At 38.2% G+C, this 25,667-nt stretch overlaps 1 long non-coding RNA gene across 1 annotated transcript in view; it reads left to right on the top strand.

Annotated features, from left to right (window-relative positions):
• The first annotated feature begins 7,677 nt into the window (after positions 1–7,677).
• Positions 7,678–25,667, top strand: part of LOC141276928 (uncharacterized) — a 199,844-nt gene continuing 181,854 nt past the window's right edge. The window contains exon 1 of the long non-coding RNA XR_012327311.1: positions 7,678–7,762. This is a non-coding gene — a long non-coding RNA (uncharacterized lncRNA). The remainder of the gene's footprint in view (positions 7,763–25,667) is intronic.

The following is a 25,667-nucleotide window of genomic DNA, read 5'->3' as shown; positions in this document are numbered from 1 at the left end:
AGATCCCCTCAGTTACAGAACACCCACTGCCACCCTGTCGGTTGGTCCAAGAGTTCAGTGACCTTCAGTCGAGCTGTGTTAGTGCAAAGTACCAGTGAGAATGGATGTTTCCACTGCCACTGCTGACAGAGCAGGTTTTTCCTGATGTCTATTAAGTGGAACTTGAACTGTAAAACAATAGCCACAAGAAGAGAGTAGACAACTTAAGCATTTCCCCATAAGTACAAGGCTTTCATTTGCACTGGCCAAGGGCTCTATGTCAGTCTGCATCGAGCAGCTTGCTGAAAACCACCGAGCTGACAGCTGCTGCTGGCCTAGAGCCCACCGTGGACCTGAGGATAATATTGTTCCCCTGCTTCATGTGGAGCTTAAAATAAAGCTGAATCACCACTTTGGAGATACAGAATGTGTCAGCCTGGGGAGGGCTGAGGTCACTGCTTGCGATCTTCTTGGGTTGGACGATAATAGAGCCCTTCAGAAGATATGTGAGGGCTTCCCTGGTGGTTCAGTGGTTAAGAATCCACCTGCCAATGCAGGGGACATGGGTTCGAGCCCTGGTCCGGGAAGATCCCACATGTCGTGGAGCAACTAAGCCTGTGCGCCACAACTACTGAGCCTGCGCTCTAAAGCCCATGAGGCACAACTACTGAACCTGCATGCTGCAACTACTGAAGTCCGTGCGCCTAGAGTCTGTGCCCCACAACAAGAGAAGCCACCGCAATGAGAAGCCTGCGCACTGCAACGAAGAGTAGCCCCTGCTCACCTCAACGAGAGAAAGCCTGTGCGCAGCAATGGAGACCCAACGCAGCCAAAAATAAATAAATAAATAAATAAATTTATTTAAAAAAAGAAGATATGTGAACGGAGCCATATACTGTGTTACTTCAGTTTACCAATTTGAATTATTTTCCTGTTTTCTATGCAGAAGATGGATAGATGGATTTTCCAAAGTCAGTTTTTCTTCTCCACTGATTTCAGAAAGTTAAGGATGACTTTCCAGACCTTGAAAAGTATTTCTAAAATAATGCTTTCTGAAAAGAGCCTAGAGATCTCCTAGACCAGCATATTTGTGGTCCTGAATATCTCGGGGCACACAGGCCTCGAGGATAATTAGCAGGAACCCCTCCATTTCCTTCCCCTGTGCCCCAAGGTGGTGGCAGAATTTCAAGAAATAGATTCAACACTTATTTTCACAAATGAATTTTGTCAACCAGAGAAAGATGAGGCCATAGCTTTGTAGAATACCCGAATAACGTAATTACAAAGATTTTCTGGGATGTAACTCCCAGAGATTCATCTTCCTTTTTGACAAAGTATTCTTTTTTTTAATGTATGTATGTATTTATTTAGAGCTGTGTTGGGTCTTCGTTTCTGTGCGAGGGCTTTCTCTAGTTGTGGCAAGCGGGGACCACTCTTCATCGCGGTGCGCAGGCCTCTCACTATCGCGGCCTCTGTTGTTGCGGAGCACCGGCTGCAGATGAGCAGGCTCAGTAATTGTGGCTCACGGGCCCAGTTGCTCCGCGGCATGTGGGATCTTCGCAGACCAGGGCTCGAACCCGTGTCCCCTGCATCGGCAGGCGGACTCTCAACCACTGCGCCACCAGGGAAGCCCGACAAAGGATTCTTAAGCACATATAATAATTCACTATATATAAAAACTGTGCGTTATCAGAAACAATTTATGAAGCAGTAGGAGGTTGTATATTGTAGTATATTAAACACTTCTCAAATACATAAACAGCTGGGTTTTTTTTTTCACATGCAAGTAATTTAAGCTTTTTGTTAGTCATCGCATAAAATTTAGAGGAAAATGGATACCATAGAAGAGACTTGGGAGCACTGGAAGATAATAAAACACCTTATGGATACATCTGAGAGACTGGATGATATTTTAATGATGTATATTTTGTTATAGACTGGTTATTTGAAAATTGACAAGCTACTTCTGTTTTTAACAGAGGGATATAGATGGACCAGAGTGTTCCAACCTCTTTCTATTTTTTTAATCATTCATTTATTAAATATTTGTTGACATCTACTCTACACCAGGCAGTGTGCTAGGGACCAGATGTATAAAAGTCAAGAAGGGACAGACAAAATCCATGCCCTCATGCAACTGGTTATCAGAGGAAGCAGATTAATTTGCATATTTAATTATGTAATTATGGCTGTGAAAGTCCCCCCAAAAAGAAATGAGTGGCACTAAAAGAACTTGTTACATGATATCCTGAGGGTTCTCTGATGAGGTAATATTAATCTGAGTTATGAAGGATGAATAGTATTAGATAAAGAAGGAGAGGAAGAACATTTCAGGCAAAGCAACAGCGTGTGCCAAAGACTTGGGGTGGAAGGAAGCTTAGCAAATTTAATAACTGAAAGAGATCCAAACGGGCTGGAACATCAAAAGCCAGAAGGAGAGTTATGGGGGATGAAGGTATTAATGTAAGCAGTCTCTTGATGATTTTTTTCATGTTAAATATTTGGGATTTTATCTTAAAAGTCAATGAGAAGCTTTTGAAGTATTTGATACACTGGAATGCTATGATTAGAAATGCATTTTTAAAAATCCATTCTGTTGCTATTTTTAAAAATGAATTGAAGAAGGAAGCAAAGATGTATGTAGAGAGATGCATTCAGCAGCTATTGCAGAAATTCAGGAGAGAGAGAATACTTGCATGAACTTGAGTGGTAGTAGCAGCAGAAGTGAGAAAAGTACATGGCTCTTTTAAAATGAAGAATATTTGACTTACCTGACACATAGTGGGCTTCAATAATATTTGTTGAAAAACTGACTGATTAGTTTTACATTTAGGAGGAGAAAAGAATCAAGGATACTACTTACATTGGTTTAATTGAGAACTTACTATACATAAAGCTGTTCTCTATTCAAAGTGTTGTCCGCAGAACCAGCAGCCTGAGCAACACCTGAGAGCTTGTGAGAAATACAGACTCTCCGGCCCACCCAGATCTACCAAGAACGGGGCTGCTAATGAGATCCCCAGGGGATCTGTATGCACACTGAAGTTTGAAGTTGGAGAAGAAGTGCTCCAAAGTAGGGCAACATTGGGGCTGAGACATACATGATCTTAAGAGAACAGGTTAGATTCAAAACTGAAAGAAGGAAATGCAGGGACATAATTAAATTATCAATAATAAGAACCTATTCAAGATGGGCTTGATTATATAATTAGGTGAACTTCTTATGGAAACTCATCACCAAATAAGCAAATTAAATTTTCAAATTCTGAAATGTGATAAGACAATGATGACTAACAATAAAAATGATAAGTATAATAGAAATAGTACTTATGACAATGACTAAGACTTGTACAGTTACTCAGTTCTTGATTTTATATACTTTTTCTATTAGAGAAATTCAAGTTAAAGGGAAAACCCTTAAGAGTATGGGGGGAAATGGCATTGTATTTTATGGTGTGTGCAAGAAAATACTGAAATTCTTCTCTACTCCCATGTATTTTGACAGAGGTTAATTAAAAAAAAAAAAAAAACTGAGATCAATACTAAAGCTCTGCATAATAACCTCATAAAATCTGTATGTCCTGTGTACAAGAAAAGTCGTATTGCGTTATTTCCATAGGGTAAACATAGAAATACTGGAACATAGAAAAGAACCAGGATTGCTATATCATTATGAGTCTTGATAGAAACAAAATGCCAAAAATTGTTCTGAGCCACATTCTAACTTGAAGTACCATGCAACCAACTTTACTATGCTGCTTACCATTATGCGCTAGATCGGTTCCCTATACCCCAAAAGCACAGTGGGTAGGGGAGGGAAGCCACAGTATTTCATGTAGCCTTAATATATTGCCAAAACCAGACAAGGTTTAATTGTGCTCAGTGGCTCCTGAGATTACAGAACATCGTTCTTTTCTCAAGTTCCAGCTGGCAGTGACTTTCCTGTCCTCTCATCTGCTCCCTTGTGTTTTATATTCATGCTCATGACAGCAGAGTTACCGAATCAGCCTGTGCAATCTTGCAATTGTTTTCAGAAAAATGCACATCACAATTATTAGATCAACAATTGAATAATTCAAAGCAGTCACTTAATATTAATGTCATGTGTGCATAACTTGATGAGGGTACAGGGACGGGGAGCAAGAATGTTGCAAGGCCAAAAAATTTGACCTTCAGGAAAGAATGAAAAAGGTGGCTTGTTTGACCTTGGAAACAGGAGGCCGGGGGAGAAATTAGAAGCCTAAGAATACATGAGACCGGCTGTAAAGGGAGAGGGTCTATGACTTGTCAAGAGGGCAGCAGAGGAACGTGGTAGAAATGAACTCTAATGATCATAACAGAAGCTAAGGACAAATGTTCAAGGGATTAGAGGGCCCTAGGAAAGCAGTTGATAACACATGGCTTTGGACTCCAATATTCCTGGACTTAAGTCCTGCCACTGCCAGGTTAGAATAAATCTGACCAGAAAACTGTGTTTGGAGGGAGACTGTGGACTACTGTTTTTGTAATGGTTTAGAGAGTGTTAGAGCATAAAAGATGGGAATTAGATTATTTGACTGCTCTTGCAGTGGAAGGTTGGAACACATAATTTTAATCTCTGTTCTTTGTTTTATATTGATTCAATTTCTTGGTAAATTCATTTTTTCTGATTTAGTGTCTTTCTTTTTTTTTAGAACACTGTCTCTGAAGTCACACTGTCTGGGTTTGAGTCCTGTGTTTGAATATTTACTCATTATTGATTCTCTCGAAGTCTCTGGTCTCACACTTATAGAAATAATAATAGTATCTACCCTGCATGGTTTTTGAAGGATTTAATTACACCTTTCAGACTGATTGGCACATAGTAAACTCTCAATAAATGTAAGCTACCTTTATGATTATTCCTGGCTGGTGTCCAGCACTACTTCAGGCCCGTGAAGGATTCAAAGATGAATCAGATAATGGACCTGATGTGTAAGAACTCTTGAAATCAAGTAGGGCAAATAAGACAGGGATTCAAATGAACGTAATAAAGAGGAATAAATCTGCCTCAAGAAAGATACAGGTAATAATAGGGGCATTTAAAGAAGAGAACTGACTTTAAAGGAGCGAGGTGGATATGGGGGGAGTTTGTGGAGAAGGTGGTATTAGAACTGAATTTAGAAACGTATAAAGAGTATGACCCTCTGGAGATGGGGGCACCTGGAGTTGTGGGAGAATAGTGAGGTATTGCATTCCTAGCTAAGAGGACAGAACACGCCTTCATTTTGCAAGGTTTTCAGATTCTAGTGCTGACTTTGAAGATTTGTTTCAACAGATTTACCCTCTTAAGATACTCTAACGGTCTGCTAAATTTTCAGCAGTCAGTCACACACCAGCCTCAAAAGCAGTGATACATCATTTGTTAAGAAGCAACAACCATTTCAATGAAATATCTCGTATAGCATCAGTACAACCCTCATGAGTTTTCATTGTTATTCCATCATTGAATTTACTTCCACGTTTTATCGTTTAATCATCCACATTGTGCAAGAACAGTAGTTTATTCATGATTGTTAAGAGGAAGAAAAACCTCAAATATTCAAAACACCCTTTTTAGATTCTAACTGGGTACAAAACTCAAAGTGCATCTTTTTGGAACTGATGTCCCATTTCACACTTTGATTCTAATTAAAATGTAGACAATCATGAACAGCAGCGAATTAAAGATGTTAGAAAAGAATGGATTCATTTTCTGAAACATACAGAATTTATTGGGATTAAAATACTAGAGGGAAACATTCTTGACAAAAATATATTCTTGATTTTCCTTCAGGCAGTTAGTTTGGGAACTTTTGCATAACTAGAAGGGACTGACTCCAAGACATAATTTTTTTCTCCCCTGTTGCTTCTACATACAATTTAAAAATATATAATTTATATAAATATAAATCTGTTACATTTGTGCATTCTAGCAAAAATCCTATTTGTGTAGCATGGGAATGTAAATTCCTAACTCAACCAAGGGGGCTGTAGTTTCTGAAACTTTGCTGATTTTTAGCCAGTCAGAATTAGGTACAGGGAAGGAAGGATGGCATCACTTCACCAACCTGACCTAATCAATTCAGATAGGCTGAGAGAGAAAGAGAAGTAGGTACAGATTGAAGTAGACCACCTGGGGAACATTCACATGCTCAGCTGAGGTGTCCTAATGAATCAGATATGCTTCCCTGATCAGCAAACAATTGAACTAAGTTTCTCAGTGAAACTTTAACTTTTGGCCATAAGCAGTGGTGTTCCCCCTTCTTTGGAATGGATTGAAGTTTCTTCTGATTTATGGTATCATAAATTACTCAAAATTAAATCTAATGCATAATCACATTTGCTATGACAAAATCAAATTTACATTCCATATATATACGTTAGCATATGGTATTTGTTGTTCTCTTTCTGACTTACGTCACTCTGTATGACGGACTCTAGGTCCATCCACCTCACTACAAATAACTTAATTTCATTTCTTTATATGGCTGAGTAATATTCCATTGTATATATGTGCCACGTCTTCTTTATCCATTCATCTGTCGATGGACATTTAGGTTGGTCCCGTGTCCTGGCTATTGTAAATAGTACTGCAATAAACATTGTGGTACATGTCTCTTTTTGAATTATGATTTTCTCAGGGTATATGCCCAGTAGTGGGATTGCTGGGTCATATGATAGTTCTATTTTTGTCTTTTTAAGGAACCTCCATACTGTTTTCCATAGTGGTTGTATCAATTTACATTCCCACCAACAGTGCAGGAGGGTTCCCTTTTCACCACACTCTGAAGTTGGGGTGAAGTGAGAGTAACATCCACATATATACACTACCGAATGTAAAATAGTTAGCTAGCGGGAAGCAGCAGCATAGAACAGGGAGATCAGCTCCGTGCTTTGTGATGACCTAGAGGGGTGAGGTAGGGAGGGTGGGAGGGAGGCTCAAGAGGGAGGGGATATGGGGACATATGTATGCATATAGTTGATTCACTTTGGTGTACAACAGAAACTAACACAGTATTGTGAAGCAGTTATACTCCAATAAAGATCTATTAAAAAAAATCAAATTTGCAATTTCATCAAAATTGATATGAACTGAATCTAATTTAATGCAGAAGAATCCCCTGATTGGGTTATATTTCAATTGATGATATTTGTAACACCCTCTCTCCTTCCTATTTGAGACACAATCTCATTTTTCTTTTTTTTTTAGTAAGAGAAACGGTTCAGAGAATTTCTTAAGTTTTCTTTCTTAAAAAGATAATGTGCAGAGTTTTGATGAATACAATGTCTTGGGAAACACATTTTGTTGTAAATATGAAAAAAAAAAAACTTACATGAGGCTGGACTGTGTACTGTGGGAAGTGGAGGGTCCTGCCTCATGTGTCTGCCATATGAAGTGATAGTGGACGGCTGTGGTCTCCATACGTACTTATCCACACATTAAAAGTGATAGCCATACTCTGCACTCACATTTTCTAAAGAAAACCACACTGAGAATCATCAGATTGTAGCAGCATTCTGAGGTTTATCTAACTTGGGTGAGGACAAAACTCTTCACTGGGGACTTCATTTTATGAAACTATCAATGAATTCTAATTTCTAGGTCATGAGAAATGCCAAGTACTGAGAAAGGAATGCTTCGCTTGTGTGTGTCAAACAGAAGACACCACAGTATTTTTTTTTTTCATCGTTACAGGAAGACAGCACAGTGGAGAGAATGTGAACCTCAGAAACCACTGGGTTTGAACCCCAGCTCTGCTACTTACAAGAATCCTGGTCTTGAGTAAGTTATCTGAGTTCCAGTTTTTTAAACATCTAAGGTAGAAATAATAATGCATATCTTGAACGCTAAGTATGGATTATAGATAAGATTATCTGTGTATCCAAAGTCGTTCTTGACTTTCCAAAGCCATAAGCACTGGGGAGTCTCGTTAATCATAACAATGAAGATTTCAGTGTCTCCTGCCCAGTCCTAGATATGGAGGACTTAAGTTTAGTTTCTCCAAGTCTCACCTGGTTACTTCTTGGCATTTCCAGAGAGATCTCCCCAACAATATTTAACACCCAAGTGCTTTCCTCATCAATATCCTCTGAACCTGAAGCCTTTCCCGTGTCTATGCTCTTTATGCCCTTCATGAAAAGGCCAGCACATGTGCTAAGAATGTTGGCTTGCGGTGCTGCCCAGATGCAACCCTCTATGGTATTTGAGCCACTGCCTTCCCGTGAATCCTCACTGCACTGAAGCCAGGGTGAAGTCCACTCAGAAGTGAGAAGAGTCTCTCTGTTACTCTGCCTCATTTCACCTGAGCCCCCAAAGCTGCTTGTGCCACCTTGGGTTTCATAGTCACTCACAAAACCAGTTTCTTCACCTTTGCCTGCAGCGTCTCTCTCCGTGAGGCTCAGAGGGATGCACCCAGGTGATAGAGGCCGGCTGTGTGATCTTGCGCAAGTTACTTAACCTCTCTGTACCTCAATATCTTGCTGTACTAAATAGGTCTTATAATAAGATCTACTTATAGGTTGTTGTCACAACCAAATGCATTAATGTCCAGAAGATGCACATTGTAAGTACTACATACGTGCCAACAGTTATTAGAACTTTTACTGTTCTCAGAATTGTTCGACAGTGTAAGCTCTGGGAATATGAAGAAATTACTGAAAGAGGTTAAATGACGACTCAAGCTATTTAATTGAAATATTAAAAGAAGATGTGATTTATACTGTACCCCAAACTGGTACAGTTATCTCTAACCAGAAGATACAGCTTCAAGAAATAAAGTATTAGGGAACATAGGAGGAAAATTAATTTGTTCTGAAGATGCTTGAAGGAGAAGGGAGGGGATTCATGTTGTAGTTAGTATTTCCAAAAGACTTAGAAAAAATTAGTGTGATTAGAGAGGAGAGATGAGATGGTAAAGTCAGACTGACAGCAAGTCATAACTATAGAAAAGGCATGGAAACCAAGCACTGGAGAATGGTGAGTGGTACATGGGGAGATGCAAGTAAAAGAATAGTGAGAGCCCTAGCTTGAAAAGTCAGCAGGGATTGCAGATGATATCGAATGACATGCCCAAAAGTTTAGATTTATTTTTAAAGAAATGAGGAAACACCCAAAGTTTTTGTAAATAGAGCCCTTGGCCATTTTAATATTTTCAAACAATGCTCACTTTCAGCCATTATGTTTGAAAGCCCTACAATTGCCTTTTAGGTTCTAAATTTACATGGTTATACCCCATTCTGTCAATTATCTTTTTGGTGGTAGTACTTGCCTTATAATTTATAAATATGTCAGCATCTTAGCATAGAAATTTTTTAAAGAGTATGTTTCGTTGCATTTTACCCTTATTAGTTTACAAACATGATTACCCCCCCCCCCCGAAAGTGCTGACATTAGTGATAGCAAGCAAAGATCTCATAAACTTAATAAACTTGAGAAAAAGATGGGAATCATTAGGCTAAACAGAGAGACTCATTGGACATAAACCTGTTCACTACATGAGTAATTAGGAAAGAAAAGAACAAAGTAAAAGAATATGTATGACATATAAATTTTTAAAGTCTGTGTCTAAAAGGTGAACTGCAATTAGGAATTTGAGATCAATTTTTAGTTTTCCAGAAAGAGAGTTTTTCTTATAATGCATAATTCCATAGTGGCTTGCATATATTTGCCTTTGATAAGTTTTCAGGAATATTATTCTGTAAGAAAACAGGGGACTATCTGAGACTGACAATTTGGATAGCTACATGGGTAGGGGAGGAATCAATTTGGGTACGGGAGGAGGCTTTGTTATAGCCCAAATTAAAGATAATGGAGATCTAAGGCAAAGGCAAAGAAAATGAAAAGAGATTCTATAGTAGCTGCTCAAAGAAAAAGAAAAGGCCAGAAAGAAAAGGAGTTGGGATGATAGATGTGGTCTAACTCTTTCCAAAATTTTTCATAATGTTTGCATAAGCTTGAAACTAATACCAGGTAAGGACAAACAGAAAAACTCAAACTTGTGTGTATTATGCATATACACAAAAATCCTAAGAAAACATTGGAAAAATCAAAGATAACAGGGCATTAAAAATCATTACCATGTTGGATTTCTCCCAGGAGTGAAAGAATGGCTTCATATTTTTGAAAAATTAATGTGTATCATCATATTATCAACTTTTTAAAAAGAGAGACATCATTATCTCAATTTGTGCGTAAAAGGCCTTTGATTACATTCAGTGCCCATTCAGAATGTTTATAATAAGAATTTTGGCAAAATAAGTATAGAAGAAAACATACTTACCCTGGCAAATCAATCAGGGTCCAATCAGGACACAGAAACAACACAGGAATTTGAACAGGGAAAGCTTAAAGAATTTTAACTGTAACAAGCTATTGGAATAAGTGAGGGATTGGTTAGTGAAAAGTAAAGAGAACACTAAGGAATATGGCAACAGTAAGAGGCAGCACTACCCGTAGAGTTGAGATACAGTGCCCAAGGATGACCCTTCCACTTCTTCCCCTAGCTAAGGCCTGACTTCCTTAGAGAAAAGGAGGGCAGAGAAGTTACTGTAGTGTCATACCAGTGGAATTTGCTGGAAATATACCCTCTAGAAGTTGCCAAAAACTTTAGAATTTTGGGGAAAGTCATTCATGGGAAGGTACCCTGTTGGAGGAACTGTGCAATGAAGCAATACAAGGGGATGCCAGTGGAAGCTGCTAGCCACTAGGTGCTACTGACCTCCATGCACTGTAGGAGGCTAGTGCTGCAGAAGTAGCTTGTGCTGCAGGAGCTGGACATTGGGGAAGCTGCATGTACCACAGGAGCCTGATGTTGGAGAAGCTGCCTGTTCTCTAGATGCCTGGGCTTGGAGAAGCTGTGGTGCTTCAAGAGCCAGATGCTGGAAGAGCTGCCTGTACCTTAGGAGATAGGCACTGGAGAATCCCTGTGAGCTGCAGGAGCGTGTCCGGTGAGCACACGGCAATGCAACCAGGAAGGAGAACGCTTTCCTTCTGCAGCATCTCTCTACTGCCTCTACTGCCTAAGTTTAACGTCATGCCAGCTGTCAAAGGAATAATATTTAAAGGGCCCATCTCCATTTTCAAAGAGCAGGCAATAAAGTATATACTTGGAGCCAAGAGGAAATAGGTTGATAACTGGAATAATTACTAATGGAAATCTAACAAGAATATACAACTATCGTAATTTATTTTAAAGCATTCACTTTACGGTCAAGACTAGAATAGGGATTCTAGCTATTACTGCTTCTATTCAACATTCAAATGGAAGATCTAGCCAGTAAAAAGGATAGAAAATGAAACAAAATATATTAACATTGTAATCAAGAGAACGAAAATGCTAATATTGGCATGAGAAATATAAAGAGAATATAGTAAGTAATTAGAAAATTAGAATTTATAGGGATTTTAACCTAGGCTGCCAGACTAAGAGCTCATACTTTTAATCACTTTCATATGTTGTCCTTTTAAATAATTTTTAAAGGCAGTTGGGGCTTTAAGTATTTGTCTATGGCACGTTTTCAAACTCCATGCTGCTGAGGCTGGAGAAGATACCCTGTGTTCCCCCAAAGACATGGAAATTTGTTAAATCTCCATTAGTATACAAACACGCACACAGGCACATATACACAAATACCCGCACACGTACAGATGAATTCAAAAAGGAAAGAACTGGGAAAGCAGATTACATCATCCACGGGGCCGGATTTTCATTTCATCTGGGTATCTGGTGCAGAGCTTATTTTTATGGCTGAAATTCAATATGCAATGTCAGCATTCAGTGAGTATTCACTGAGCACACGCCATGGGTCAGTCAACCTTTTAAGATGCTCTGAAAACAGCAGTAAAAAGATAGGTGAAATCCTTGCTCTCTTCAACTCACATTCAAATTGGAGAAGTGCTGTGAACTAAGTACAACAGAAGATACACTACAAGAGTGTCTTGGTGAGCTTAGGAAAAGTACTTCTTCTGACAAATCAACTCAATACATTTTGGACTGCTATCATCAGTCTCATAAGTTTAAGTACTGGTTACAAAGCTAAATATGATAAAGCATCCCTTTCCAAATGCTCCAGCCCATCACTTTCAGGATATAATGCCTCATGGGCTCTTGAATAAGCATACCTCGATTTGAAGTATGGCTTACTACTGATTAGCTGTTCGTAAGACCTGTAAAATGGGGATGATAATAGAAATGACAGTACATACCTCAATACATAACAATGTATAATCTCATAAGGTGGTTATCAGTATTGAATGAAACACTGCATTTAAAGTGCTGAGAATTGTTCCTGAAAGATAGTCAGCATTCAATAATTATTGAAGATAATAATGGTGATTGTTGTTAATTTTCATTAAAAGCCATACAACTTGAATCACAAGAAACCATACAACTTGAATGCTGTCAAAAACGTGCAGCCAGTCCAATGACACACCTATCTAAGAGTTACATCCAACTGGGTGAATGAATTTGTTGGTCTTTCTTGGTAGAAGGATTTTTTTCCATTGTTAATCTTTAGAAAGAGGTCACTGTAATATTCCCCAATAGCACCTTAGTGATATCTAGGCAATATTTTATTTTGTTTTTTTTTTTTTTTTTTGCGGTATGCGGGCCTCTCACTGTTGTGGCCTCTCCCGTCGCGGAGCACAGGCTCCGGACGCGCAACCTCAGCGGCCATGGCTCAACGGGCCCAGCCGCTCCGCGGCATGTGGGATCTTCCCAGACCGGGGCACGAACCCACGTCCCCTGCATCGGCAGGCGGACTCTCAACCACTGAGCCACCAGGGAAGCCCTAGGCAATATTTTATATGAAATATAGAATCATAGAATTGTGGCAGTGGATCTAGTCATTTTTCCTGTCCAGGAGTTCTTCACCTTCCTAATCCTATCTTGATTTCTGTAAAGGGAGTTATCCTTTCCCCATTGTGTGCAATCTTGGTGAGAAGTAACTTCTGTTTCCTATTACAGTGTCATGGGGACCAGATAACCCCTCTCCATGGCCCATTGCATGCAGTGGGTGTAGTATGATCTTGGCCAATGAGATGCTCTCTTCCTGGACCTGAGTAAATGATGCAAGGACGTACTCATGGTCAGAGGTTATTCTTTACAACTGTAGTGGTGACAGGCTTCCTAAATTCCTGCTGTATGTCATTCCATCTGTGAGCCCCGGATGTGATCCAAGTAAACCCCTCTTGCTTAAAATAGCCACAGTATATGTTTGTTGCTTACAATCAAAAACTGAATTTTACAATTGCGCATTGGAAGAGCTCTTGGAAGTTCTATCTTGGGAAGAGATATAAACAAGGTGAGAGTGGTAACCTGGAAAACAAGATTTAGAAAACCTAACCATGTTAATGTACATCCCCCTCACTCTCCCAGAAAGACTGATAATGGATCTGGAGCACATAATTTTATCAACAGAGGCGAGTTCAGATATCAGCTAATGTGGACTGGACTCACACTAGAGAAGGGAAGTCACACTGAACAGAGAAAAGAAAAGTCAATTCTCAAAAAAAAAAAAAGCGGCTTTTTAAATGCTAAGCAAAGGATATAGGATGTAATAAAGGATTTTTGAGTTTCCAAAGCCTGGCTTTTGATTACCAAAATTAAAATCATTGTGTGTAACCGATAGAGTTGAAAAGAATGCATATAACATAAGAGCCAGTTTTTCTACCCTAAGTTGTTTTAAAAATTCAGGCTGAGGCAGGAGAAGAAGAGCCTGAGAAGGGGGCAGTAGGGACTGGGGTTTGGTAGTTCCTGAAGGAGTGAGTCATGTCATCTTCTCCTGATCGTCCCCATTCCAAAAGAGGTGTAGTAGGATCAGAGAGCAGATTTTATGTGCCCAGCCTCTGAGCGAGCCTAAGGAGGCAGGAAACCTTCTTGTGATCCTCACACCCAAGGTGATTCACAGAGGAAAAGTAAACACAGGGAAGAGGGGCTGGATGTGCCTACCCCCTCAAGTTTTGATGATATTGGAGAGAGTCAGAAAGTTTCTCTGGTCCTCAGAAGGATGCAGAAGTGCCCCAGAGAGGGTTTTCTAGGATCCAAGAGGATGCAGTGTGTGTGGACCAGTGCCTCCATGTCAGATGGGAACTTGCCTTCTCCACAGATACCAGTGGAGACAGATGCCAAAACACAAAGAAGGATGGAATTGAAATACATTTCAGTGGGCAGAGTAGACGCATGAGGAACTTGGACCACAATCCTGGTGGTCCTCCAAACCCAACCTCATAAAGACATGATGTTATATAAGCCCACTGGCATGAGGATCATTTCAGCTGAAAAGAGAGGAATGAGGTGAACAGGGAAATTGCTAATTTGATTGAGTTTACTTGGCATTGAGAAGATTACATTTTCTGACACCAGGGAGAATAGCAGCTCAAGAGGTAATTTATTTTAAATTGTAAAAAAATAAGAAAAATTGTTTTTGGATGGTCAAATTACAGATCAAAAATATTGTACCTAATAAATGTAACTAAGAGTATATCATTTACTTGGTTAAAACCCTTCAAATATCTGATAGAAATATTTTGTGCTTACCTGTCCAGAATCCATCACTTTTTGTTCTGCTAGGAGCACTTAAATTTTCATTTTGGAAAGCCCTCCAACCCCATTCTCTCCATACTGCTCCTGTGAAGCTGACCCCACCCTCTGACACTAGATTATCCTCCCTCATCCTTCTGGCTCTCATCTCTGGGCCTCACGTGGCTGGAACCTTCTCATCAAATACGAAATTTTAAAGAGAGCTTTTCTGACCAGTACCTGTTCCCCATCTCCGCACCTCAAATCTTCTAATTTCATCATTTATTTTGAAGTTTATTTTCTTCACAGAAATTTTCAGCGTCTACCATAATCTTTTCTATTTAATTGTTACTTTTTCATTGTCTCCCTTCTCCAACTAGAACGTAAGCTCCATGAGGGCAGGTACCTTATCGATCTTGAGCAACTCATGGCACCTGAGCTTTGGCAGGCACATAAAAAATACTGCTGGAACAGATCAATGAATTTCATTTTTCTACTCAGCAATTACATAGTGCTTACTACAGTGTCAGGGAGTGTCCTGAAGGTTTTCTAATTACTAACGTTTTTAATTCTCATAACAGTCCTGTGAGGTTAGAATCAGCATTATCTCCATTTGACTGATTATGACTGAGTTACACAGTGGTTAAGCCGTATGCCCAAGTGGGAAAGCTAGATAAGATTCACACCTGGCCGCTGGCTCCTGACTCTTTTCTCTCATCCTCTGTGCCATGTTTCCTAAATGACTTATTGAATGGTTTGATGAACAAGTTGGCTACTAAGAAACTGTTTATCTCTAGTGGGCTGAGAATGCCCACTTCTGATTTTAAAGAGCAGGGACTGACCATGAAATCTGTGGTTCAGCCCAGATATTAGTGCTTAGATGTACAGCCAATGGCTGCAGGAGCTTCCCTCTCACTTATTTCTACTGCACCACGCATGCTTGGAAGAGCTGTTAATTGGCAGTGGTGGGTATGTGTGCTCATAAAATATTTAACAGCTATTTAATATTGTTATGTAACTTTGGTCAGTGGAAAAATATACCAGTTCGTTCACTCATGGGGAAAGATTGCTAGGGGTCTCCATGAGGAAAGACCTCAGAGGCATATTTTTGCCATTCTTTATAAAGCAGCCATGTCATTTTACAAAGTTTGATCAACCGTTTTATAGTTACTGCTGTTGAATTTTTGTAGTGTACTCCAAATCCTACTCCCCCATTTTCTTTAGTAATTTTACAATCTTTATGGTCTGACATTACTAATCATCTGGAAATAAGATGAATCACAATAGAAAGGATGTTCTTCATTTAATCTTCAAAGCCATTTTTATGTTAGCCAACATTAAAAAGCTGTGGGTATATTCATTTCTTTCCATTGAGAACATTAATCTTCCCTTGTTACAGACAACTTTTTTTTTGTCCTTCTTTGGGTAAAACTTAATCTTACTGAACAAGTTGCAGCTGTTTGTACAAATTCATTTTTTTTATACTGATAGGAAGCAGTCAGACATTTCAACTATTCCGTTTTGTTTAAAAGTAAGTTAACAGTTCAGTTCACTCTTAAGAAGGCACCGATGAAGGAATTGTACAGGAATGTGTTTGTGGCCAACCGAATGTTTGTGATTAAAAATACTTGTGAAAGCAACCCTGCTAGACTTGAGAAGAGTTATATAGTCCTGCAGCCTGGGAGAAATTCATTGAGGGAGAATCCACTAATGCTTGAAGTGGTAGCTTTTGACCTCTGGCACTGGTAAATACCAGCCAAATGATACACAGACTTCGCTTCTAAATGACTAGCTCTTACATAATTTCCTTTCCCTTCGCAATTCCATGAGTCTCCAGTTTTTAGAATTACAGAGATCTGACATAACAAGATACGTTTTGATAACAGGCTCCCTAATCACCCACCAGTCTCTCCTCTTATCTCTATTCCTACCCCAGAATTATACTGATTTTCTGGAAAATTGAAAAGTATTAGGAAAATCAGTATTTTGTACACTTTCTCTGTATCAGATTTCCCACTAGCAAATCATCTAACCTAACCTTATGAATTAGTGGCTAAAACCATATGCCTGAGGTTAAATGGATTAGTTAGCTAAGGGAAGTCTATTAGAAAGTGGCCTCACCACTAAATAGCTGTCTGATTCAGGATGAGTAACAAAAACAAACATCAGTCAGTTTATTCATCTGTACAAAGGGGATAATATTGGCCACTTCATAAAATGTAGGGGCATTAAAGAAAACAATCTGTTTTTAATACTGAATATCTAATAATTCAACAAAAAAGCCCAGTAGTTACAGTAAATAGTAAAAGCTTAGCTTATGATCAAACACGTGTTTGACTCCAGCTGCCACCAGCTGGTAAGAGTTCGAAATAATTCAAATTAACTTAAGGAAAGAAATGATTGATTAATAATAATTTAAAATTATACTGGGGAGTCTTATAGAACCCCAGGACAGGAATGCCACTGGGTCTCAAGAAGAATTAGAAGAGGAATTTCACAACCAGCAGGGATTTTTCTCTCAACTATTCACATTTCTGAATATCCACTTGATCCTTCTCTCTTCCTTTCTGGTTTCTTGTTATCTTGACCATATGGTGGAAGTCATGACCATTAACATATTCCAAGGCTTATAACGTCAGCCATTCAAAAGGGAAAAGTTGCTTATGCCATATTCAGATTTCTGAGGAAAGGCTTCACTAGTCCCCTTTGGCTCATGAGCCCACTACTGATCTAGTAACTGAGGCCAGGTTGCTCCTTGCTACAATCGTGTTGCTGGATGGGGTTAGTTCTAGGAACAATTTAGTTTCTAGGAAAGGAGTTTCACGTGTGGCCATGTCAATCGCCAGCCTTCTCCAGCTGTCCAGCTCTCTTCTTATGCTGGACCATGTGCACTTGAGAGGGAGAGCTTACCTTCTCCCTGAGTCATTTTTTTTTTCCTTCCAGTTTTATTGAAATATAATTGACATACAGCACCATATGAGTTTAAGGAGTACAGTATAATGGTTTGATTTACATACGTCATGAAATGATTATCACAATAAGTTTAGTGAACATCCATCATCTCATATAGGTACAAAATTAAAGAAAAACTTCTTTTTCCTTGTGATAAAAATTCTTGGGATTTACTCTCTTAATTTTCAAATACGACATAAAGCAGGGTTAATTATTCTGTTGTACCTTACATCCCTAGTACTTATTTATCTTATAGCTGGAAGTTAGTATTGCTATCTTTTGACTGCCTTCATCCAATCCCCATTCCCCCATCCCTGCCTCTGGTAACCACTAATCTAATCTCTTTCTAATTGTTTGTTTGCTTGTTTTTGATGTATAACTGACCTACAACCTATCTTAGTTCCTGTTGCACATCATAGCGATTCGATATTTCTATACATTTCAAAATGATCACCACAATAAGTCTAGTTACACTCTGTCACCATACAAAGATATTACATAATTACTGACTATATTCCTCACACTACATTTCATACCCATGATTCATTTATCTGACAATTGGAAGTTTGTACCTTTTAATCTCCCTCACTTATTCTTTTTTATCCCCACATCCCCCTCTCTTCTGGCAACTACCTGTTTGCCATCTGTATCTAAAACTCTGTTTCTATTTCTTTATGTTTGTTCATTTGTTTTGTTTTTTAGATTCATATAAATGAAATCATACAGTATTTGACTTTCTCTATCTCACTTATTTCACTTAGCATAATACCCTTTAGGTCCAACCATGTTGTTGCAAATAGCAATATTTCATTCTTTCTTGTGGCTGATATTCCATTGTTTGTATATGCCACATCTTCTTTATCTGTGCATCTATTGATGAACACTTAGGTTGTTTCTGTACCTTGGCTGTTGTAAATAATGGTGCAGTGAACATAGAGGTGCATAAATCTTTTCTAATTAGTGTTTCAATTCTCTTTGGTTAAATACCCAGAGTAGAATTGCTGGATCAGATGGTAGTTCTATTTTTAATTTTTGAGGGATCTCCATACTGCTGTCCATAGTTGCTGTACCAATTTACATTTCCAATAACAGTGCAGTAGGGTTCCCTTTACTCCACATCCTTTCCAATACTTGCCATTTCTTGTCTTTTTGATATGGTGGATTCTGATATGTGTGAGGTTTCTCATTATGGTTTTGATTTGCATTTCCCTGATGATTAGTGTCATTGAGCACCTTTTCATGCTCCTGTTGGCCATCTGTATATCTTCTACGGAAAAATGTCTATTCAGATCCTCTTCCTGTTTGTAATCAGGTTGTTTGTTGTTTTGATTTTGAGTTTTATGAGTTCTTTGTATATTTTGGATACTAATGCCTTGTCGATATATCATTTGCAAATAACTTCTCCCAATCAGTAGGTGGCCTTTTCATTTTGTTGATAGTTTAATTCACTATGCAAAAGTTTTTTAGTTTTTTGTAGTCCCATTTATTTATTTTTACTTTTGTTTCCTTTGCCTGAGGAAATATATCCAAAAAATAATTTACTAAGACCAATGCCAAAGAGCTTACTGCCTATGTTTCCTTCTAGAAGTTTTATGGATCCAGGTCTTATATTTAAGTCTTTAATTTATTTTTAATTTATTTTTTTTTGCATGGTGTGAGAGAGTAATCCAGTTTGATTTTTTTGCATGTAGCTATCCCGTTTTCGCAACACCATTTATTAAAGAGGCTGTATTTTCTCCATTGTATATTCTTGCCTTCTTGTTGTAGATTAATTGTCCATATAAGTGTGGGTTCATTTCTGGGCTCACTATTCTTTTCCATTGATCTGTGTGTTTGTTCTTGTGCCAGTACCATACTGTTTTGACTACTGTAGCTTTGTAGGATAGTTTGAAATCAGAGCATGTGATACCCTCAGCTTTGATCTTCACTCACAAGATTGTTTTGGCTATTCAGAGTCTTTTGTGTTTCCATACAAAGTTTAAATTATTTGTTCTAGTTCCATAAAAAATGCAATTGGTATTTTGATAGAAATTGCATTAAATTTGTAGATTACCTTTGGTAGTATGGTCATTTGAACAGTATTTATTCTTTCAGTCCATGAACATGGTATATTTTTCCATCTGTTTGTGTCATCTTCAATTTCTTTCATCAATATCTTATAGTTTTCCAAGTACAGGTCTTTTACCTCATTAGTTAGGTTAACTCCTAGGTATTTTTAAATTTTTGATGTATCTGTAAATGGGATTGTTTTCTTAACTTTGCTTTCTGATAGTTTGTTGTTAGTGTATAGGAATGCAACAGATCTCTATATTAATTTTGCATCCTGCAACTTTACAAATTTCATTGTTCAGAGGGCTCAGAGGGCCTTAAGGCAGCTGGACTGCTGGTGGGTTGAGCCTGGTCCCTGAACTAATAAGCTAGAAGGGGGATTCCAAAGTGGCACTCACCAGCACCAGTGTCCTCATGGTAGAACAAGACTGCCAAAATGGCGACTGCCAGTGTCTATGTCCCCAGGATGAGCTCCAGTTGCCTCCTGCCTCTCTATGAGGTTCTCTAAGATCAGCAGGTGGTTCTGACCCAAGCTTCTTTCAAATTACTGCTTCTGCCGTGCGTCCTGGAATGTGTGAGATTTTGTGTGCACCCTGTAGGAGTGGAGTCTCTATTTACCCCCTCGTGTGGGGCTCAGATCCCTTGCCCCTTGGTGAAAAACTTTGCAGTTGTAATTATCCTCCCATTTGTGGGTCACCCACTTAGGGGTATGGGTCTTGACTATACCTTGTCTCTACCCCCTCCTACCCATGTTGTTGTGGTTCCTTCTTTACACCTTTAGATATAGAAGACCTTTTCTGCTAGTCTTCTGGTCTTTTATCATCAATATTTGCTTTACAAATAGTTGTAATTTTGGTGTGCCTGTGGGAGGAGGTGGGCTCAGGGCACTCTCCCCTCCCTGCATCATTTCTTGGTGATCCTGGCTGCCACTGTTGTTGATGTCATTCTACTCCCAGGCATGGAACCCTTCTGCAGTATTTATTTTAGCAATACAGCAACTGCCATAATGCAATTGTACAGGTTCTCAAAATACTTTTCTTATCCATGTGTCTTTATCTCTCCTCATCCCACTGGATTATAGAATCTCAGTACTTGGAAGTGAACTTAGAAAACAGAAATCATATGCACACATGCACATGCAAACATTTTAAGGATGAGAAAACTGAAGCCCACAAAGGTAAAGTCCTTAAGCAATATCACATAGCAAATTAATAAATCAGGACCAGAAGCCAGGTCTCTGTATACGTAGACCAGTTGTTTTTCCTAAACAATGTTGGATATTTCTTGGTCACCAGTCATTATACATGATCCAATTATTTCTCCACAAAGTGCAGTTGTTTCTTGGTCTGGAGCACTTTTCTCAACATTAAGCATAGCTGCCTTTCTCAACCTACTCTAATTACAACTTTGCTGATTTTATCCATCTTCAGAAAAAGCAGCTTCTGCACAGGATTGTGAACTTTAATTGCTTTTGCCTATGGCCAACAAAGTACACCTGAAAGAGATTTAAATTATAGATTGTAATACTCATTTTTGTTATCCATTTTTCTTTCATACATTTCTTGTTATTAGTACATATATTAAGAAGTTAAGTATTCCATTAATGACAGTTTTGAAAGATATTTACAGGTAAGGACAGAAAAAAATGTATAATAATGAAGAGTTTGGACATCATCCTGAGGCTTATCATGAATATGCCTGTTTCTTTGAGGTAATCTGCCTTTTTTGCCCATATCTAGAGGGAAAGGGATCACTGGTTCCTGAAAAAAATAATTGAACACTTGTTAGACAGGGCCTGATGGAAAATTCTTTCATCTACTTTTTGGTGACTCTCCAAATAACCCTAAATATTATGTATTTGAAAAAAATAAGGATTACTCTGTAATTACTGCCTAATGTCAAATATTTCTAAGACTATGTCATGATATACTGAGCTCCATGATTATTTGTGTATATTTTACATATTCTCCCTATTGATATAATATCTGTATGCTTTTCTTCCTCTCATATATAGTTTATATCTACTGGTTTTGGGTTCTCTGAATAGCATTCTAATCTTTAAAAGTCACCCCTTCTCCACTCTAGTCCATATGGTTCTATAGATGATGTCTCCACCCTTAGATGCAAGAGGTGGCATATAACAAAGATATGGCCCATTAGATCACTGAGGTCACCTGGTCATGGTGGTAAGCTCAGGAATAAGCATGTGTCCCAACCAGAGGCTATGAGACTCCATTTTAAGACATTTACTGGAATCATTGGGTAGAATCTTGAGAAGGTAAATTGTAAGTTGAAGTTGGTGGCAACCATGAGGAAAAGAAAATATTTGAGACTTGAGCCAACACAGAAAGAAGCAAAACTGAAAGATGAATAGAGTAAGTTGGAGTTCAGTTAATATTGTTTGAGCCTCTGGATAGCCATGCATAAAGTTTCATTTTTTTTAACTTAAAACAGTTTCAATTATTTTTATCTCTCACTTGCAGTGGGAAGAATCCTGACCAATTCTGTGTAAAAACTTCTTTTATAAATCTATATCTCATATAAGCACTCTCTGCTGTATCCATCCTACTTTCAGAAAAGTGGAACTCATTGAAAAGTGTAACTCATTGAAAAGTGTAATTGGAAACAGTGCGAGATACCAAAGTGGAGAATGTCATGTTTTCCAAAATGAAGAGAAAACACTGATAATTAATAATAATGGGTTGGTACCAGAATTTGAATTTTTTTAAAAGTAAACTACAGTGATCAAGATGGGATTTAAGCACACCTTAATTAATGAAGGTGGAGAGAAAGAAATGCAGTGTAGAGGTGGGAGAGGAAAACCATCAGCACTTGGTAATAATAGACATTTACCCTCAGGTTTTTGTGCTTTTGGTGATAGGTAGATGATTCAGTGTGTTGGGAGACTAGGGAGTGGGGGCCATTATGAAAGAAAAGTTCACTGTTCCATCTCTGCTGAGTTTCCTTGACGTGGCACCAAGACAGCTAGTTTGAGAACTCTGGGAACTGGATCATAGGTAGATGAGTCCACGTGCATGTCCTGTGTGTAAAGAAGGTGGTTTAATGAGTGTAGGAGGAATTGGTTACATCACAGCTTATAGAGATAAAACACAAGGTCCAGGCTGGGGTGGAGGGAGCTCACAGAAATTGTGAGAACTGAATAGAACCTGCCATGGAAAATCTTAAAAGGTAGGAGAGGTAAACTGAAGAAGGATGTATATTCTTCTGTTTTACCCGGATGATAAGGCTAAGGAAGCTTAGCTAAAAGTAATGTTCTAACTCACAACCTATGTTTTTTAAGAGGCTCCTTACGTTATTATATAAATTGAGAGAAAGAAATCAGAATTCTTGAATTTTACTTTAATGTGAATTTAGCCATCGTATCAGTCAACTTTTTTCATAATTCCCTCCAAGTTTGGTTTGTTTGTATTAAAAAATAACGTGGCACTTGCAACAACATGGATGGACTTTGAGGGCATTATGCTAAGTGAAATAAGTCAGATGGAGAGAGACAAATACTATATGGTCTCACTTATGTGTGGAATCTAAAAGAAAATAAACAAAAAATATAATGTGGCAGATTAAAATCCTCAGATATGTGTTCGGTGCAAAATATGATACCAAATAAAACATGGCTGTTGTTTTTTTCTTATAAGATACCACATGGTGACTATAGTTAACAATACCATATTGTATTCTTGGCGTTTCTAAGAGGGTAGATCTTATATGTTGAAAGGAAGGAAGGAAGGAAAGAAGGAAGGAAGGAAGGAAGAAGGAAGGAAGGGAGGGAGCGAGGAAGGGAGGGAGGGAGGAAGGAAGGAAGGAAGAAAGAAAGAAAGAGGGAGGGAGGGAGGGAAGAAGGAAAGTGGTAAAGATGTGAGGTGATGGTTATGTTAATTAGCTTGATTGTGGTGATAATTTCACAAAGCATACATATATCAAAACATCAAGTTGTACACCTTAAATTAATACCATTCTTATTTGTTCATTATACCTCAATAAAGCTTAAAAAATGCCATTTCTAAACAACTAGATTCATGGTGAAAAAAATCCTCCTTAAAACAATTAATGTTAATGTTAGTTTAATAATAACTGACAAAACTTTAATATGCTAGTGTCTATTTTTAAATACTTTTACTCTATAATAACTCTGTGCACATTTTACAAAATTGACAAAAGGCCCATAACAAAAACCAGAAATTTCTGATTTTCCAGTCCAAAAACCATTCCTCACAGGAAACAACAATTAATTTTTCAAATTATTTCCTTCAGTATTTACTCTAATTTTTAAAAATATTATACTATGCTATGTTTCCTTAATTTATTGATTTTATAAATTATCTGTTGATATTTTATGATGCTAGATGAGCATTTAGCCTTTCTAGAGTTATCACCCTTTTTTATTCAAATTGATAAATAGTATTTACATTATTATGATGATTATGTAAATATTGTTCAGTGCCATGTAGTGGCCTACTCTTTATTTTACATTTTCTTATTTTCCTTCAGTTATGATTTTTTTGTTTTTGTTTGTTTGTTTGCTTTTTTGTATCACTTATATGGCTCATGGTTACAGAGATAGTCCCAATGAAGCATGCCTCTCCTTTCCATGCCCTTTGCAATGTGACTTGGTTATCTATCTCATTAAAATGCAGAGTTGGGCTTCTCTGGTGGCGCAGTGGTTGAGAGTCCGCCTGCCGATGCAGGGGACACGGGGTCGTGCCCCGGTCCGGGAAGATCCCACATGCCGCGGAGCGGCCGGGCCCGGGAGCCATGGCCGCTGAGCCTGCGCGTCCGGAGCCTGTGCTCCGCAGCGGGAGAGGCCACAACAGTGAGAGGCCCCCGTACCGCAAAACAAAAAAACCCAGAAAAACAAAAAAAAAAAAAACCTCTTTAGTGATGCCCAGCCACTGATATCATTTTAAAGCTCTCCAGACTATTCTAATGTGATAGATGATCATGGTTAATAACCATTGATCTGGTATAGTAAGGTTATTATCTAAATTATATTTTATGTATTTATTAACTTACTCTGTTTTTCTGGACTTCTCCTGGAATCTTCTACCTCCAATCTGCTCTCACCGTGTAGATTTACAGCCCATACTGGGATTTCATGTTGCTACTCTCGTCAGTCAGTTACACTGTTTCTTGTATGTCAGCATTTTACCTTAATTGGTTTACCAACTTTTGTGAAGTACATTATTCAATATCTTAGTAATAAAGTATGCATGAGAGATTAAAAAATATGTTTAATGCATCACCTTAGCATAATTTAATTAACTAAACATATACAAATATTAATATTCTTACATAGAGTGCAAGAATCTATCATTTAAAACAAAGAATAAACATGGCATAACATTTAAAAGCAACCAGGACATCATGCATGGGATTTTGTATGATTCAGGAAATAATTGCAGCAGTTATATTAATAAGATAACTCTAATAACGTTTCCAATGATGCCCTCTTTACTTCACAGAGCCATGTGACAATTGGTTGTTTACTAATCCCTTTTCTTACAAAATCTAAAGATACAGATATTTAAGAATAAACATCTGTAAATTTTAGATGATAGGAATAAGCTCTTGTAAATCTGGACTTTTACAAGAGCACATCAACCAATAAGATGACACAGGACAACTGATGGATATGTTATAAACTAAGTGTTCTAATACTCAACGATTGCTAAGTAAAAAAGTACATTTATGTAATATTTATGCTTAAACCCATTGGCTTTAAAACTTCTGTACCTACGTACCTAATTCAGAAGGACCAAAAAAGAAAAAAAAAAAAAAAAAAGAGAGAGAAAGAAAAAGTACATACTTGCCTTTCTCTTCACTTCTAAAGGCAAACCTAGTTCTGTTCTTTCTCTAGGATGAGAGAGAAATATACAGGGACACAAATATCCAGAATGAAATCAGAAAATGTAATCTAGCCTTGGCTGTCTACCAGTCTGGAAATCCTTAAGAAATTTGCAACAGGACCAGTCTTGTGACTTGAAGCAAATAGGACCTGTTTTTGAGGTGGGAAGAGTAAAACTGCATTTGCCAAACTATTTCCCCCTCTGTTTGGCATCCTATTAGGATTCTCTACCATGCACTTCCAACAGCCCCCTTTAAAAGAATTCCCTGAGGTCTCATTTTATCCACAAATTCCGCCCTAACAAT

This window comes from Tursiops truncatus, chromosome 17 (assembly GCF_011762595.2).
Source record: "Tursiops truncatus isolate mTurTru1 chromosome 17, mTurTru1.mat.Y, whole genome shotgun sequence".
Taxonomy (NCBI): domain Eukaryota; kingdom Metazoa; phylum Chordata; class Mammalia; order Artiodactyla; family Delphinidae; genus Tursiops; species Tursiops truncatus.
Note: the sequence above shows the minus strand (reverse complement) of the source record. Positions and strands in the feature narration are given on the sequence as shown.